The sequence below is a fragment of the Coregonus clupeaformis genome, chromosome 25, assembly GCF_020615455.1.
Source record: "Coregonus clupeaformis isolate EN_2021a chromosome 25, ASM2061545v1, whole genome shotgun sequence".
Lineage (NCBI taxonomy): Eukaryota > Metazoa > Chordata > Actinopteri > Salmoniformes > Salmonidae > Coregonus > Coregonus clupeaformis.
This window is the reverse complement of record NC_059216.1, coordinates 11,130,274-11,149,331: the sequence shown is the minus strand read 5'-3', so window position 1 is coordinate 11,149,331 and position 19,058 is coordinate 11,130,274. Positions and strand designations below refer to the sequence as shown.

The following is a 19,058-nucleotide window of genomic DNA, read 5'->3' as shown; positions in this document are numbered from 1 at the left end:
ATACAGGTAACGAGTGGAGGACAGAGGAGCCTCTTAAAGTGTCACGATCGTCAGGGAGAGACCAATGCGCAGCGTTGAAGGTGAACATATTTATATTTATTCGAGTATGATCACACGATCAAAAACAACAGACGAAAACGTGATGTCTACGGTTTAACACAACCCAAATAAGAACAAGAAACCACAAACACAAAGTGAAAGACAGACAGTTAAATATGGCTCCCAATCAGAGACAACCAGCTGACACTCGTTGCCTCTGATTGGGAGTCACTCAGGCCAACATAGAAATACAAACATAGAATTACACACCCTGGCTCAACATAACAGTGTCCCCCGAGCCAGGGCGTGACAGTACCCCCCCCTAAAGGCGCGGACTCCGACCGCGCCAACTAAATACCACAGGGAGGGACCGGGTGGGCACTCCGCCTTGGCGGCGGATCCGGCTCCGGGCCTGATCGCCACTCCCTCTCCAACCCCCCAAAGTACCCCTGGTCCGGTCTGGCCCCGCTGGCCGGAGCTGGACTGCACACTGATGGAGCGGATTGCTCTAGCTCCGGCGTAACGCATCTGACCGGTGCGGACCAGGCACCAGTGGAACAGGCACGGGCCGTGCCGGACCGACGACGCACACCACTGGCTTGGTGTGGGGAACAGGCACGGGCCGTGCTGGACTGACGACGCACACCACTGGCTTGGTGTGGGGAGCAGGAGCGGGCCGGACAGGGCTGACGAAACGCACCACAGACTTGTTGCGGGGAGCAGGAATGGGCCGGACTGGGCTGGCGACGCGCACCACAGACTTGGTACGGAGAGCAGGAACGGGCCGGACAGGGCTGACGAAACGCACCACAGCCTTGGTGCGGGGAGCAGGAATGGGCCGGACTGGGCTGACGAAACGCACCACTGACTTGGTGCGGGGAGCAGGAATGGGCCGAGCTGGCGATGCGCACCGTAGACTTGGTGCGAGTGGCAGGAACAGGCCGGACCGTACTGGGAACACACACCACTGGCCCTACGTGGGGATCAGGAACAGGCCGGACCGGACTGGCAACACACGCCAGTACCTCTCGCCGTGCCTCTACATCTTCCACCCCCTCTTCGACCAGTGGCCCCCGTAACCTGGCGGCCTCCTCTGCCAATCCGCTGGGCCGCTCTGCCGCGGTCTCCTGCTGGCCCGTCGTCCACGGCGTTAGCCCTCCCCTAAAAATTTTCTGGGCGTCTCCCCTACCCGTGGACCAGGTCTCCATGTCCCTCGCCAGCCTTTCGCCCTTCTGCCACAATGTCAAGCCCTTCTCTTCCTCACTCGGCTTGACCCAGTCGAGGAGGCGAAGGAGATCTGTTAGGGATCTCCCTGGCGATGGCTCCTGGACACGCTGCTTGGTCACATCTTGGTGGTTTCTTCTGTCACGATCGTCAGGGAGAGACCAATGCGCAGCGTTGAAGGTGAACATATTTATATTTATTCGAGTATGATCACACGATCAAAAACAACAGACGAAAACGTGATGTCTACGGTTTAACACAACCCAAATAAGAACAAGAAACCACAAACACAAAGTGAAAGACAGACAGTTAAATATGGCTCCCAATCAGAGACAACCAGCTGACACTCGTTGCCTCTGATTGGGAGTCACTCAGGCCAACATAGAAATACAAACATAGAATTACATACCCTGGCTCAACATAACAGTGTCCCCCGAGCCAGGGCGTGACATAAAGAAGAAGTTACAGGTCTGTGAGAGCCAGAAATCTTGCTTGTTTGTAGGTGACCAAATACTTATTTTCCACCATAATTTGCAAATAAATTCATTAAAAATCCTACAATGTGATTTTCTGGATTTTCTTTTCTCATTTTGTCTGTAATAGTTGACGTGTACCTATGATGAAAATTACAGGCCTCTCTCATCTTTTTAAGTGGGAGAACTTGCACAATTGGTGGCTGACTAAATACTTTTTTTCCCCCACTGTATATAACAGAAAATGGTGGGTGTCAGTAACAAGCATTTTACCTATTCACTTTTGATGAATCTATTATATAGGGAACCGTAGCTAAACTGACTGAAGACCAGCGCTTCCGTCGTTCACATTTATTCTATAGGGAACAACTTGTTCCCTATAGAATAAATGCATTGTTATGAAATAGCAGCATAGGGTCTTGGCAGGTGTCATTGAGATGTTAAATAGACAGCCTGGTTCTGCAAAACATAGGGAGATAAAACAGTGTCTAGTTCACGATGTGCTTATTGCATTACATCATGGTTCTGCAACTGTGCCCCATGTTGTAATGGTGAAATCATGCACACTTTCATAGTCCAGCGATCATCTGAGAGGTCCTGGTTAAAAGGACCCTGAAAACAGAGGGCTCAATTAAATTGAACTCACATTGAGGTATTTATGCAGTAGCTCTACTTCCCATGGTCAAATAAATCCCAGCATGGTTTGGGGCACTGTGTAAACATTTTGCACTTTACCGTATGGTATCTTATGGGAAACAGTGACTATGACACCATGAGTCTATCTTTAGTTTGATTAATAAAGTCTGGGCCTATAATTCTTCCCTGACGTTAATTGAAGAGCCTATTATGAGCTCGCTTCCTATTGTTCTCCTGTGTCGCAAGAGCTCATTTATTATTCACAACTCCTGTGAAAGTGTCTTATTCAGACAATGGGGTTCTAAACTTTGATTCTGTTGCCTTTGTTTTAAAAGTCTCTCCAGGGTGGCATTTTGGCACATTGCAATAATGCTTGGTGTCACTGCAGTACATGCAGAGACTGATAAACAGAAGAAGTTCTGGGAAATCCAAAGGCAAGCAGAGGAGAGCTCCTGTGCAAGAGTAATGCTCTGATGACTAACACTGTCAACAGTATCAACAGTCATTCATCCTCCCATAGCTGGCATTGAGCTAATCACCACAGGTACTGTAACTCTCAACTCCCCGGGACCCAAGATGTTGCCTGCTCAGCTTTGCATTGTCCAAGTAGTGGTAGCTATGCTTGAGCTTCAAATACTGTAACATAATCCAGCTGCAGCTGTGAGATTGAGCAAACCATTGTTTTTTAAACGGATGCCTTAGAAAATAGGAAAACGGGACAGCTTTCATCTTTGCTAGAATCTCTGACTCAGGTGTGATGTTTTGAGAGGTGTGGTGATGACTAGGGCCACATGGTGAGGAACAACTCCTGGCCCCAGTGATGACAGAGCAGCAACCCCCATCTCCTACAGAGTACTCCATCATGTAAACATTCTCCTGGGCGATAGGTCACTAGCCCCTCCCCCTCTTCTTTATGGGCAGATATAGAAGAATAAGAACATCAGATGAGACTCAGAGTAGATTCACTCCTTTATCAATATCCTGCTCCATTCTTTTTTCATCCATCAATTGAAGCATTCAAAACGTGTCACTGCCATGTTGAAGGGCCTATGGGGAAACTACTGTAGCGATATCCACTGTGTGCTTTGCACAATTCTGTTCAAAGTACCCAGCTACTTGTCTGCCTGCTGTTTTACAATAGTCCCAAGTGTTTACATTCTGTTTGTTTACGTCTCAGTGTAACAGATACCCACCATGACAGGTTTGCAGTGCAGCACTACTCAACTGAGGCTTACATTTCATTGTGTTACTGTGAAGCTCCCAACCAGCGACGAAACCTCCCCACCACTCAGTGAAAAAGAAGCCTTTCAAAGAGCGTTTGCTGGAAATAGTACCGACCAGTATTGTGTAATGCGTTCCTCTTTCCTTTGTGGACTGTAACTACAGAGCGTTCAATCAATACACCTCCCTCACATGCCGTTCAGTTCAAGTAGAAAGCATACATACATACAGGCTTGTTGTTTTTCCCCTCTCCAGAGTTCACCAGAAGTGAGTCAGAAGCAGGAATATGAAAGAAAGAGAGAGAAGGAGATATATCTATGAGCTGTAGCAGACTGATAAACAATTGGCCTTGCCTCTGAAGAACACATTTTAGCCGGTTCATACTGTAACTTGCCTGCTGTAAAACTCACAGATTTTAGGCTCACATGAAGACATTGACAGTAAACTGACTGTCCTTTGAGCTGTAGGACAAAAAATTGGCCGGATTATCACTGGTTCTTAATTCAACTGGGTAGCTGGTTAAGAGTTGACTGTGTCTACAACAAGCCCTTTGACTGGATAGTGATATAACATAGCTTCTAATCTACTATATTTTACCAGAGGATAATCAGACTAGGCGATTTGAAAACAGCCTCTATTAAATTATATTTATCTGAGATTTGTATCAAATTTCACCAACTCCAAAACATCAACACCATTTTTTGACATGGTTTTTCATAAACGATTTCAGATCTCTCAAAATAAAAGAATGTTTAATATGAAAGGGGTTATTATTAAGTTGCTTTGCATGAACATTACAAAAAAAAAAAAAATCTAAATGAAGAAGCATTTTACAAGGACGTTTATTTGCCTCGTAATATATGCCTAGACCTAACATAGTCATAATAAAAATTATCGAATTAGACTAAAAGTTTGATCAAGGCCAAAGGATGTACAATATCTGCCCTATGTACATGACCAAATACACAATACATTTACATGGTTATATGCACATACCTGAGCTTAACTCAATAATACAGGTTCCTCTATGCCAGCAATCCAGATTTATCCGTAAAAGGAAATATAGAGGACGAAATGCTATATAAATGCATTCCTGTTATTCAATAGCTCGGCCCATCAATGGCAGTGATAAATGGCTATGCTATAGAATAACATTGGAGGCCTATAAGTAATGTTAGTTTACATATCCTGCAAAGGCATATCTCCTACCAGTTAAATACAGGTGTGTCATGTCCTTGTCCATAATATAGTTATAAATAAATGACCTTGGTGGAGCTGTCCAATGGAAAGATGACGTACATCAATTAAGGCATACAGTAACAGAAAACGCATAGTGTTTTTGGGGAAACAATATTTCTTTGAAGCAGTTTAAGTCTATAATTGTCAGTCATACACATTCAGATTATTGGTATACGATATCAATAAAATACGTGCATGAAGCTTGTGCAATTCTCGCAGCATCATATGTTCTTCGATATCTGTTCCACGAAGACCCCTGTCTGTAGGCTATCCGACCCACCGCATATGTCTGTCAAACACTCCTGGTTCGATTCCTGTTTAATGGCCTGGTTAGTCTCCTTTACCCAAACCTTGTTGTCTCGTAGCAGAGGTGCGCATCGGAGCCTTTGTGGATGAAGGAGCCGCATCCGCCGCTGCTTGATCCGCACTGCCAGTAGCTGGTCGGTCAGCATCCTTCTCTTTTTCATCATGCATGATGTTGTGGGCTCCAGTGCGCAACGGGCTCAGATTGTCCTCAGCAGGCTGAGACGCCTGGCTATCTCTCCCCGCAGTGTTTGGTCTCTCCGCAGTTTGTGCGGCCGTGTGGCTTTGGGCAGACGCGTAGAGCCCTTTCGGTTGCGAGTGCGCACTTTCTGATAAAACGCCGTCGGAGATGACGTTTCTGCCATCCCAGTGAAATGCCTTGGTCTGAGACTTTGCGCTAAACCTGGTGTCATTGACAGATAAAATATCTGTCTGTGTAGTGTTAGTGTCTGAGACGTTAGTGCTTGTGGAGATGTTTGTTGAGATGTTACCAGAGGCTGTGACCACGTCGGGCACCCCCGGTTTTCCCGCTGGAGAGGATGCGCTCGTTGGCTTCCATATCAAGCTGTAGTAAATGGCTAGAATGATGGCTGCTAAGGACACAGACAATACATATGCGAAGACAGTGGCTAGTCTCACCCACTTTTTGTTCGTCTTCGCAGCCATTTTAGCCTTTTTGTCCCCTGTATAAGTGGCAGGTTTGCCCCTCTCCATGTTGGGCATAAAGTCCCGCTCTCTCATATTGACCCGATGTTTCCCTCGATGCTCCACCACCCCGTCCGTCTTGAAGGTTTCTTGTTATCCACAATCCAAGAGAACACAGCAACCTATCCGGTCGAGAGAAGACGTAGAGCCTCAGGCTTACTGTGGACCGTCTGCGCTCTTGGACCGTCTATTTTACTGCTAAATTGATTTTTGGTTAATTCATTTAATCCTAGAAGGCACTGCGGTGTGTCTCAGAAACCCAGTTTAGCATTGCGTTTCATCATGGACATCATGGATGAGGCAGGCAGCTCAGGGTCTCTTGTGATTTTCAGCATCCACCAGCAGAATCCAGGTCCCGTAAGACCAATTTTTATTCCGACGATATTTCCCAAGGAATCAGCAATACAGCGAATCCGCAGTAAAGGATTCGATGTCATTTTAAAAAAAGATTAAGTGAAATCATACGTTACACAACTGTCTTTACAGTAGCATACAACAAATGAAGTGGCTGTCTCAGCTGAAAATATAGGAAAGGGGGCGGGTGATGGTTCTTAAAGAGCCAGCAGCTATATGCAGCGGGCTGCATTAACTAATGAAACAGAACCAAACGCACAACTCACCCCAGCACTAGAGTAAAAAAATTAATATATGTATGCGCATGGTGTAAATTGTCCAGACAGAGTAGCCTATGATTACGTCTTGACATCAACGTGAAACTGGTACTAGGAATTAAGCAGTGTGTTGCTGTGTAGAGTCTAGACTGTATTTATGAGAATGAAGGATGGATAGCATGAAGGGCGGTTACTGAAGGCTCAAATTAAACGTCACCAATAGCAGTCCCAACGCTTCGTGCCGTGGCGCGCATGATATCAGCCCCTTGTGATTTCAGCACCTTGGACAGTGGCCGATAACCTGTATTTACGCGATAGGCCTACAGGTGCACATGGCAACAACTGATCCTAAATTGGCAGAGCAGAGGACATTGGTTGCAAATGAAAAACATCTCATATAGTATATGTGGGTCATATACAAACCTTTTAATACAACATAATTGGTTTACAGATTGATTCAATAGCTTGAAAGGTCAGCTGTTTAAACAAATATGTTAGCGTCTGGGAATCATGGCAACTCAGCTGGGATCATCTGGGGTTATTTGTCTTATATGTGCTTGTTTGTGTGCGCGTGTTCATGTGGGATAGAATCTAGATAGATGACGCAGCCAGGCTAGCTCTAGGCTCTCTAGTCCAGCTGTGCCCAGCGCATGGTCAGGTGACATCACACAACACACGATCTCAGGTGACTGGGGGCTTGACTGACTTATTTGCCTGCTAGATGGTGATGGGGAGTGAGAGATATGAGTGATCAAAAACACAGTTTTTCATTTGATCCTGTCCCATCCATTCAATATGTTATTCACATAGAGGTACTTTTGAATGAGATACTCTACAGTGTAAATGCTGGATACTGCATGTTGTAGGCCTACCATACTGTATGCTTTTATTGCTGCCTTGGAAATCATTTCCGTCGCCTATCAAGTTTCCCCTTGAAAAGTGTGAATCATGTTCTATTTGATCTAATCTATAGATGGGCAACTTTGATGGGGTGCGGGGCTGGGGGCCACCAAAACATCTGAATTCATCATGAGGGGCCACAGCAAAACATTTTAGTGACTCCCCCTCTTGACAGCAGAGATAAACAAATATTTCGTACAGCATGATGCTGCCACCCCCGTGCTTCACGGTTGGGATGGTGTTCTTCGGCTTGCACGTTCCACCTTTTTCCTCCAAACATAACGATGGTCATTATGGGAAAACAGTTATATTTTTGTTTCATCAGACCAGAGGACATTTCTCCAAAAAGTACGATCTTTGTCCCCATGTGCAGTTGCAAACCGTAGTCTGGCTTTGTTATGGCGGTTTTGGAGCAGTGGCTTCTTCCTTGCTGAGGGACCTTTCAGGTTATGTCGATATAGGACTCGTTTTACAGTGGCTATAGATACTTTTGTACCTGTTTCCTCCAGCATCTTCACAAGGTCATTTGCTGTTGTTCTGGGATTGATTTGCACTTTTCACTCCAAAGTACGTTAATCTCTAGGAGACAGAACAAGTCTCCTTCCTGAGCGGTATGACAGCTGCGTGGTCCCATGGTGTTTGGAAATTGCTCCCAAGGTTGAACCAGACTTGTGGAGGTCTACAATTTTTTTTCTGAGGTCTTGGCTGATTTCTTTTGTTTTCCCATGATGTCAAGCAAAGAGGCACTGAGTTTGAAGGTAGGCCTTGAAATACATCCACAGGTACACCTCCAATTCACTCAAATGATGTCAATTTTCTGGAATTTTCCAAGCTGTTTAAAGGCACAGTCAACTTAGTGTATGTAAACTTCTGACCCACTGGAATTGTGATACAGTGAATTATAAGTGAAATAATCTGTCTGTAAACAATTGTTGGAAAGATTACTTGTGTAATGCACAAAGTAGATGTCCTAACCAATTATAGTTTGTTAACAAGAAATGTGTGGAGTGGTTGAAAAACGAGTTATTTTGCTGTATCTGCAGTACATCTCTTCAAGAGCACAGTGAGAGTACAGGTAGGGTAGAGCAGTCACTGGTCAGGGTCATGGTGTAGAGGGGTCATCTCCACCAGTCACACAACAGGAGAGGAACAATAGAAACCAACACAATGGACAAGAGATTGTATACCCTGGAGCCACCAGAGGTCAAACGCTACTTGGTCAAAGGAAGCAGGTTTACCAAATGGTCAGAGGTGAGTTGGCTATTCTTAAAAGTGCAGCAAATTCCTGGAGAAAATCTTCAGTTGAAAACAAGTTAATTAGTTCACTTTGGATGAGAATCAAGCTCTAGAATAGGGGTCCGTCAGGCTGTGGGATGACTCAGCGACCCCAACCTCTGTAACCATAATGTACTGTATGTTAACAGATGTGAATTGGATCTAGCTGTGAGATGGTTCAGAGTGCTGCGTTGCACGTTACAGTCCCAGCAGCCTTGTGAATTATATTGATCGCAGCTGATGTGGGCTTTACCTGCCTGCTGTTGCACTGCACAATGTTCACTGTGCTGACAGCTGCTTCTCTCTCTACCGTAGCGTTCCCTCTTTTGATCATTCGCTTTCTACCTCTCTCTGTCTCACTCCTCTCTCAGCAGCTTTTGGTCTGCAGTACATCAGCCTGTTAACCAAGTGTTCCATACAGAGTATTCACGCAAGTAGTAGAAAGCATATTACAACTTAAAATGGGCGCTGCAGATGCCTATCTGTTGATGCAATCAAAAATAATAATTGTTCCATCATAGTCAGAAAGATGATTAACAACATAATTTGTATTCTCAGTATGATTGGCTTGTGATTTTATAATTCCCCATTCCTAGGAGACAGAGTTCCTGGATGTTGAGAACAGATCAGGAAAATATGCAAAACCTCCTAAAGTGAGTACCGTTGTCTAAGGGGTTTATAGCTTTCACTGCTGAGTGATCCACTCAATAAAGCCAGTCTTTATCTGCTTGCCTGTCAAAACCTGTGTGTTGTGTAACTGATGGGGAATTTGTATTGCAAAAGCAGCAATAAACACAATGCCAGTGCACACACACCGAGCCACACACAGTGTTGGTGATGTGATTGCAGCTAAAGCGAGAGAGACCAGTTTTGTGATTTCTGTGCAGCAGATCAAGCTGTAGAGAGATGATTGAGTTTGACAGTTTGAATCTCTCCCACTGCTTGCACCCACCCTGAGCTGTTTCCATAGAGTTTCAGTGTGCAGCCATTACTCCCTACTACTAAGGGAGGTCACAGGTCACAGCTATTCCCTGTGGAATAAACAACATAATCCCTATACAGTGAGGGAAAAAAGTATTTGATCCCCTGCTGATTTTGTACGTTTGCCCACTGACAAAGACATGATCAGTCTATACTTTTAATGGTAGGTTTATTTGAACAGTGAGAGAGAGAATAACAACAACAAAATGCAGAAAAACGCATGTCAAAAAAGTTATAAATTGATTTGCATTTTAACAAGGGAAATAAGTATTTAACCCCCTCTCAATCAGAAAGATTTCTGGCTCCCAGGTGTCTTTTATACAGGTAACGAGCTGAGATTAGGAGCACACTCTTAAAGGGAGTGCTCCTAATCTCAGCTTGTTACCTGTATAAAAGACATATGTCCAAAGAAGCAATCAATCAATCAGATTCCAAACTCTCCACCATGGCCAAGACCAAAGAGCTCTCCAAGGATGTCAGAGACGAGATTGTAGACCTACACAAGGCTAGAATGGGCTACAAGACCATCGCCAAGCAGCTTGGTGAGAAGGTGACAACAGTTGGTGTGATTATTCGCAAATGGAAGAAAAACAAAAAAACTGTCAATCTCCCTCGGCCTGGGGCTCCATGCAAGATCTCACCTCGTGGAGTTGCAATGATCATGAGAAGGGTGAGGAATCAGCCCAGAACTACACGGGAGGATCTTGTCAATGATCTCAAGGCAGCTGGGACCACAGTCACCAAGAAAACAATTGGTAACACACTACGCCGTGAAGGACTGAAATCCTGCAGCGTCCGCAAAGTCCCCCTGCTCAAGAAAGCACATATACATGCCCGTCTGAAGTTTGCCAATGAACATCTGAATGATTCAGAGGAGAACTGGGTGAAAGTGTTGTGGTCAGATGAGACCAAAATCGAGCTCTTTGGCATCAACTCAACTCACCGTGTTTGGAGGAGGAGGAATGCTGCCTATGACCCCAAGAACACCATCCCCACCATCAAACATGGAGGTGGAAACATTATGCTTTGGTGTTTTTCTGCTAAGGGGACAGGACAACTTCACCGCATCAAAGGGACGATGGACGGGGCCATGTACCGTCAAATCTTGGGTGAGAACCTCCTTCCCTCAGCCAGGGCATTGAAAATGGGTCGTGAATGGGTATTCCAGCATGACAATGACCCAAAACACACGGCCAAGGCAACAAAGGAGTGGCTCAAGAAGAAGCACATTAAGGTCCTGGAGTGGCCTAGCCAGTCTCCAGACCTTAATCCCATAGAAAATCTGTGAAGGGAGCTGAAGGTTTGAGTTGCCAAACGTCAGCCTCGAAACCTTAATGACTTCGAGAAGATCTGCAAAGAGGAGTGGGACAAAATCCCTCCTGAGATGTGCGCAAACCTGGTGGCCAACTACAAGAAACGTCTGACCTCTGTGATTGCCAACAAGGGTTTTGCCACCAAGTACTAAGTAATGTTTTGCAGGGGGGTCAAATACTTATTTCCCTCATTAAAATGCAAATACATTCATAACATTTTTGACATGCGTTTTTCTGGATTTTTGTTGTTGTTATTCTGTCCCTCACTGTTCAAATAAACCTAACATTAAAATTATAGACTGATCATGTCTTTGTCAGTGGGAAAACGTACAAAATCAGCAGGGGATCAAATACTTTTTTCCCTCACTGTAGCTGGTGTGCCATCGGATGACACTCTATCCTCTGTTCTGCTTTCAAGGAGATCAGTTGCTCCTCTATAAGCCACGGATACTGTATCAAAACAAATCTGTTTGCACTGTAGTAGTTGAGGATATAGTAGATCCCCAGTCCCTCTGCTGAGCTGCTGCTCTCATTTTTCTCTGCTCTGGTCTGGAGTTTGCTTGCAGTGATTTGCCTGTCTGGTCAGGTTTGAGCTTCCAGGTGTCCTGTGTATGGAAAAACAGACACCAGGGTGCAGCAGGCCTCATATCCCCCTCTCCAAACATACATGGAGACACCCTGTTGGACTGGAAGTAGAGGATGACAGGGAATACAAGAGAAAGTGTCAATTTTTATTTATTTTTTACTGTGAAAGAAAGAGATCATAAAAACATAAAATAAATGCTTTGCCTACACAATAACCATCATTGTGATAACATAGGAACATAGGAATTACTTTTGGTCACTGGAGGTTTACAAATGTCTGTCCGTTCTCATCAACTGCACCCTAAAGTCAGGAATGTGTTCAACCTGGATGTTCCAAACAGCGACCATCTACTCAAAACCCTGACTGTTGTCACAGGCCCTGACAATCTGACTTACCATAGCTTCTTTGCTTACAAGGGGAATGTGATACAGGTAATACCCATTATAATGCTTGCATCATTACATCTTCTCATCACAGCAACATGACATAACCAGAGCTCATACTGCACATACTGTATGTGTCATAAACATACATCGATAGGTATGTAAACGTCTAGAGCAATTTTGCCTATCGGCATCACCTAACCACCAACATTTGTTTAAGCTATATTAGTTGCCAGATTCCAAACTTGCTCTGAAGCTCTAACCTTGCCTCAGGTCAACCATATATGAGCCTTCATTTCCACCACAAAGCAGCCTCTGTCCTTGCACTCTTTATGAGTTTACGACTACAATATCCGGTTTAGTGAACCCTAATAAAAATAACAATTTGTTCTCTTCCTGAGGCACTGTGACTGATCATTTCCATGCCCTCTAGTGGTCAAAAACGAAACAGTTATTATCACAAGTAGTAAATTCAGACAGCAATTTCATGCAGTTGTGGTCTGATGTTATAGAACTGGGTTACTGATATCCTGTCCATTGCTTACAACCAATCGATGAACAACGCATGCAGACAAGTCTTCATGGAGAAAATGTGAGTGGACAAGGACCGGTCTTTATGTTGAATGTAAATTAGATGTAAAAAAAATGATGAACCTCTCCATCTTAGGTATGTCCACATCTCCCTTCAGATCAATAAGGATGTCAAGATCCCTGTCAAAAAGTGAGTCACAGACAATGTCCTGTATAATTGGTTGAACAGCTCCCACATTAGTTTAACATATCCAAACAATTTAAACTAGATTCATGTGTTGTCTTTATTTTCATTTTCAGTATTTAAGCGGGTGGAGGGTGCCCTGGCTTCAGCACACCTCCCCAAAGGAAAGGTCAGAGAGAAAGCCCTGTGATTTTAAACACTCACAATTCTGGGGTTTGCATCCATATAGGGCAGCAGGTAGCCTAAAGGTTGAGAGCATTGGGCCAGTAACCGAAATGTTGCTGATTCAAATCCCTGAGCCGACTAGGTGAAAAATCTGTCTATGTGCTCTTGAACAAGGCACTTAACCCTAATTACTCCTGTAAGTTGCTCTGGATAAGAGCGTCTGCTAAATGACAAAAATGTATAGTCCTAGTACTTATAGTCCTTTCTGAGGTGTATAATGAATTATTTCCAGTGGAGTGTAATAATGTGAGAGTGTAATAATGTGAGAGGCAACTTGTGTGTTCTCTCAGGGTGACACTATGAAGCCGGACATCTTCCCCGAAGCTGCTTTCAAGCTCTTCCTGATGAGTCTTTGCCCCCGGCCTAAGATATATGAGATATTCACATCCTAGTAAGTGAAATTCGAAATGGAAACAGCAGTGTGATTCTTACCAATTGGAGAGTACAGGCATGAGGCGATGTAGGTAACAACACATCCGCCACGCTGATCCTCAACACGGGGGCCCCTCAGGGGTGCGTGCTCAGTCCCCTCCTGTACTCCCTGTTCACACATGACTGCATGGCCAGGCACGACTCCAACAACATCATTAAGTTTGCCGATGACACAACAGTGGAAGGCCTGATCACCAACAACGATGAGACAGCCTATAGGGAGGAGGTCAGAGACCTGGCCGTGTGGTGCCAGGACAACAACCTCTCCCTCAACGTGATCAAGACAAATGAGATGATTGTGGACTACAGGAAAAAGAAGAGGACCGAGCACGCCCCCATTCTCATCGACAGGGCTGTAGTGGAGCAGGTTGAGAGCTTCAAGTTCCTTGGTGTCCACATCACCAACAAACTAACATGGTCCAAACACACCAAGACAGTCGTGAAGAGGGCACGACAAAACCTACTCCCCTTAAGGAGACTGAAAAGATTTGGCATGGGTCCTCAGATCCTCAAAAGGTTCTACAGCTGCACCATCGAGAGCATCCTGACTGGTTGCATCACTGCCTGGTATGGAAACTGCTCGGCCTCCGACCGCAAGGCACTACAGAGGGTAGTGCGTACGGCCCAGTACATCACTGGGGCCAAGCTTCCTGCCATCCAGGACCTCTATGCCAGGCGGTGTCAGAGGAAGGCCCTCAAAATTGTCAAAGACTCCAGCCTCCCTAGTCATAGACTGTTCTCTCTACTACTGCACAGCAAGCGGTACTGTAGCGCCAAGTCTAGGTCCAAGAGGTTTCTAAACAGCTTCTACCCCCAAGCCATAAGACTCCTGAACATCTAATCAAATGGCTACCCAGACTATTTGCATTGCCCCCTAATTCGGCGCATGTGACAAAAAACATTTGATTTATTCTACAGGTCAGCTGTTCTGAGGGGCCTGAGACATCTGTGGTCATACTGGAAAAGCTGGCCAACATGAGCCAACCGCTGCTACATTGCCTAATCAAGTCCGACACATGCCTGACAGGTCAGACAAGAACCGTCATTAGACCTGGTATCACACATTTGAACATGGCTATGGTAAACAAGGTTTATGAAAGTCTACTCAGAGCTATAAAAATGGAAAGACCTACTTGAGAAACCTATTTTTATTGTCAGTAAATGTGAGCACAGAGCTAGTAGTAGAAGCATAATTTACAATCCTTTTTTGGTTATTTCATTAATTCAAATAACTGGAAATCGTGCTGACTGTTGCTTACACCTTTGAGTGTCTCTAGAGTGTATGGGACATATTTCCCGGTGATCTCTCCACAGTGGCGTGCCGTCTCCGGAGATGTACCGCCAGTGTCTGCTGGCCGGCTGCCGTTGCCTGGAGCTGGACTGCTGGAAGGGAAAACCACCGGATGAAGAACCCATCACCCACGGATTCACCATGACAACCAAGATCCTGTTCAAGGTCAGGTGTCAGTCAGCCCTCATATCTCTGTGCCAGGCAGTGCAGTGGTGCTGAAGTAAACCAATTATTCACCCGTTTTCAACGGAATATGCAACCTATGTTGGGGTATTCTAGCCCTAGTCCTAACACTTACCCTAATGCTATATTGGACCTCAATGCTAGAGAATAGTCCTATTGATCCAATATGGTGTGTGCCAAACAAAGACAAAGCATCTAGCTAATGTAGACCATTGACCCATTGTCGACCCCTCTTGTAGTCCCCATAAACACATCCCTCATTCATTAAGACTCATAGACATTTACGTCATTTAGCAGACGCTCTTATCCAGAGCGACTTACAAATTGGTGCATTCACCTTATAGCCAGTGGGATAACCACTTTACAATATGTTTTAGAGTGTTACAACAGTAGTCCAGACCCCAGCGCCTACAGAAACAGTGTACCAGGAAGTGGCCCCTGCTTTACATCTCACAGTGACAGCTTCCTTTGTGGCTCTGCCAGCAGGTGTCCATTGAGACACAATGCAGTGTCATATTGGGCCTGGGCACTGGAGCATGCGTGCAGCACAGCAGCCTCTCCACGCCACACCACACCACACATCCCCTGGCCCCCTCACTCAACACTGCCATTTAAGGGTACCCAGAGCTCCGCTATAACTGGCACACAGACCAAACTGTCCCTGTTTGCAATGAGAGAAGGTCACAAGTGTTTCCTTAAAAGCTGTCTGGGTTTTAAAATATTATAATGTACTGAAAGTGAATAGCTTAATCAATTGATAGTGACAGAATTAGATTACTTCCCAAGCAAAGTCAATGTTTTGTCTCCTAGGCTATAGGTTGTAGCTCATTCTCTGAATGTCAAAGAAACGAAACAATGATATCCTCAAATGCATTGGAGTCTTTTTCCCGGGTATTTTACAGCTTGTTTCTAGCATAAAGCATTGCTGACCAAAGCGTTGTTATAGATCACTTTATATAATCGGATTCGTTCTATTTTCCTCAATCTTAAGCTAACAAGGGGTAGGCCTGTGCTTTTTGCCATTTTCTTTAATAAAAGGTAGGCCTATGGCATACCATCTCATACCCCCTCAATTTGAGTCTTGGTTTTAACTGAACAGCCCTTCACTGACAAAGAGGTAGGCTATTTAAAGAGTGCATGGTGGGTGGCGGAATTGACTGACAAATCTATGGATATAGCAGCATATAGCCTAATTTTGTCTGTCAAACAGGTAGGCCTACCTCTTATTTCTTAAATAGGAAGAAATAGGCTCCAATGCAAAGCCTTCTTGTTGTTAGTAAAGTCTAATTAAAATGAAGACTTTGAAATGAATTATGCCTGCTCGGATTTGCCTACTTTCAGCACCATGAGCTGTCCATTTCCAATTGATTGTGCCACGGCTGCTGCTTCAAGTTTCAGCACCACAATGTAACTTACTAGAATCTGGCTTATTGTGAGGTCAATGACTCTGATCAATAGGCCTACATCATGGGCAAGAAACATATTTTTTTAAATCAAATCAATTATAGTAGTAGCAAGCTATCAAAGTTGACCTCTGGTCCTCCTTCTCATCTTCACGCCCTCCTTCTCAAACTGAACAGAACACAGACTATAGGCTAGTCCTTGCGCAAGATAGGGAATTTTTGGGACTAGGCCTAATCAAAAATTATTTCCGGAACAAGTCTTTGACTCTCTTCCTGAACTGCCAACTTAGGCCTACACAGCACAGCCATTGGTTAGGCAGCACACACAAACGTTTTTGATCAGCAAGAGCAGAGCAGGGCTCAGGGTTACAATATACATTGCAGGGTGTAATGAGCCTAGTTTTATTTACACCATCCCAGCAGCTATCTTAGAAAATGTACTTTGCTCTGTGCTTTTCCGAGCATGCACTTTGTAGCCTATAGGCTATAGGCTATGGATCATTTGACTGAGACCACACTAAATAGCCTATAGGCTCACTTGATATTGCGTGCCCAACAGAGAATCAGAGATGAGGGGCGACATCGGGCACACATCAATATATAACATAATAAGCAACTAATTCTAAAACACTGAGAAATACTGAAATGTAATCAATTACAAATTACATGACCTTCTCCTGGACTAGATTGAAAAAAACACTAAACTCTCCCCTTGACTGAAATTGAAAAAGAATGATCCTCCACCATTTTCTTCCAGGTACCCATTATGTAAATGTCGATCCATCCCTTAGTTAGGTCTGAGAGTTGTGTTGATACTGCCAGTCATCCTGTTTGTCTACTTAGTATGTCCCAGAGTCCAGTAGATGATTGGTCTGTCTGTTTTTCTGTGTGACAGGATGTGATTGAGACCATCCCAGAGAGCGCTTTCAAAACCTCCCAGTACCCAGTCATCCTCTCCTTTGAGAACCACATAGACTCGTAAAACACTACATTTCACTCCTCTTTTCAGATTAAAACATGGTTTGACTTTAACCAAAAGCAGGGCCACTACTATCACAAATACTTATTTGTATGCTCTTCATAATATGATCTCACAGACGTCAATTTAACGTCTACTCCACGTTGGTTCAACATAATTTCATTGAAATGACGTGGAAACAACGTTGATTCAAACAGTGTGTGCCCAGTGGGATGTGACTTTTTATATAATCTGATTGAGCCTGTAACCTGCATGTAGACATTAAGGGATCATTATCTAAGCTATATTGTGTTTTTCTAGCGTGAAGCAGCAGGAGAAAATTGCTAACTATTGTAAAACCAAATCTGGAGATATGCTGCTAACGGATCCTCTGGACAAGTACCCTGTGAGTGGGACTGTCTGTCAGGAACTGACAGGTCCCTTTGTCTGAGTCATACAGTTGAAGTCGGAAGTTTACATACACTTAGGTTGGAGTCATTAAAACTCGTTTTTCAACCACTCCACAAATGTCTTGTTAACAAACTGTGGTTTTGGCAAGTCGGTTAGGACATCTACTTTGTGCATGACACAAGTAATTTTTCTAACAATTGTTTACAGACAGATTATTTCACTTATAATTCACTGAATCACAATTCCAGTGGGTCAGAAGTTTACATACGCTAAGTTGACTGTGCCTTTAAACAGCTTTGAAAATTCCAGAAAACGATGTCAAGGCTTTAGAAGCTTCTGATAGGCTAATTGACATCATTTGAGTGAATTGGAGGTGTACCTGTGGATGTATTTCAAGGCCTACCTTCAAACTCAGTGCCTCTTTGCTTGACATCAAGGGAAAAGAAAAGAAATCAGCCAAGACCTCAGAAAATAAACTGTAGCCCTCCACAAGTCTGGTTCATCCTTGGGAGCAATTTCCAAACACCTGAAGGTACCACGTTCATCTGTACAAACAATAGTACGCAAGTATAAACACCATGGGACCACGCAGCCGTCATACCGCTCAGGAAGGAGACGCGTTCTGTTTCCTAGATATGAATGTACTTTGGTGCGAAAAGTGCAAATCAATCCCAGAACAACAGCAAAGGACCTTGTGAAGATGCTGGAGGAAACAGGTACAAAAGTATCTATATCCATAGTAAAACAAGTCCTATATTGACATAACTTGAAAGGCTGCTCAGCAAGGAAGAGCCACTGCTCAAAAACCGCCATAAAAAAGCCAGACTACGGTTTGCAACTGCACATGGGGACAAAGATCGTACTTTTTGGAGAAATGTCCTCTGGTCTGATGAAACAAAAATAGAGCTGTTTGGCCATAATGACCATTGTTATGTTTGGAGGAAAAAGGGGAGGGCTTGCAAGCCGAAGAACACCATCCCAACCGTGAAGCACGGGGTGGCAGCATCATGCTGTGGGGATGCTTTGCTGCAGGAGGGACTGGTGCACTTCACAAAATAGATGGCATCATGAGGAAGGAAAATTATGTGGATATATTGAAGCAACATCTCAAGACATCAGTCAGGAAGTTAAAGCTTGGTCGCAAATGCCTACCTCCCGAGGGGCGCAGTGGTCTAAGGCACTGCATCGCAGTGCTAGCTGTGCCACTAGAGATCCTGGTTCATATCCAGGCTCTGTAGTAGCAGGCCGCGACCGGGAGACCCATGGGGCAGCGCACAATTGGCCCAGCATCGTCCAGGGTAGGGGAGGGATGTAGCTCAGTTGGTAGAGCATGGCGTTTGCAACGCCAGGGTTGTGGGTTTGATTCCCACAGGGGGCCAGTATGAAAAATAAAAAAATAATGTATGCACTGGATAAGAGCGTCTGCTAAATGACAAAAAAAAAAAATGGGTCTTCCAAATGGACAATGACCCCAAGCATACTTACAAAGTTGTGGCAAAATGGCTTAAGGACAACAAAGTCAAGGTATTGGAGTGGCCATCACAAAGCCCT

At 44.5% G+C, this 19,058-nt stretch overlaps 1 pseudogene; it reads left to right on the top strand.

The window, feature by feature from the left end:
- The first annotated feature begins 8,518 nt into the window (after nucleotides 1-8,518).
- Nucleotides 8,519-19,058, top strand: part of LOC121539743 — a 35,897-nt pseudogene continuing 25,357 nt past the window's right edge.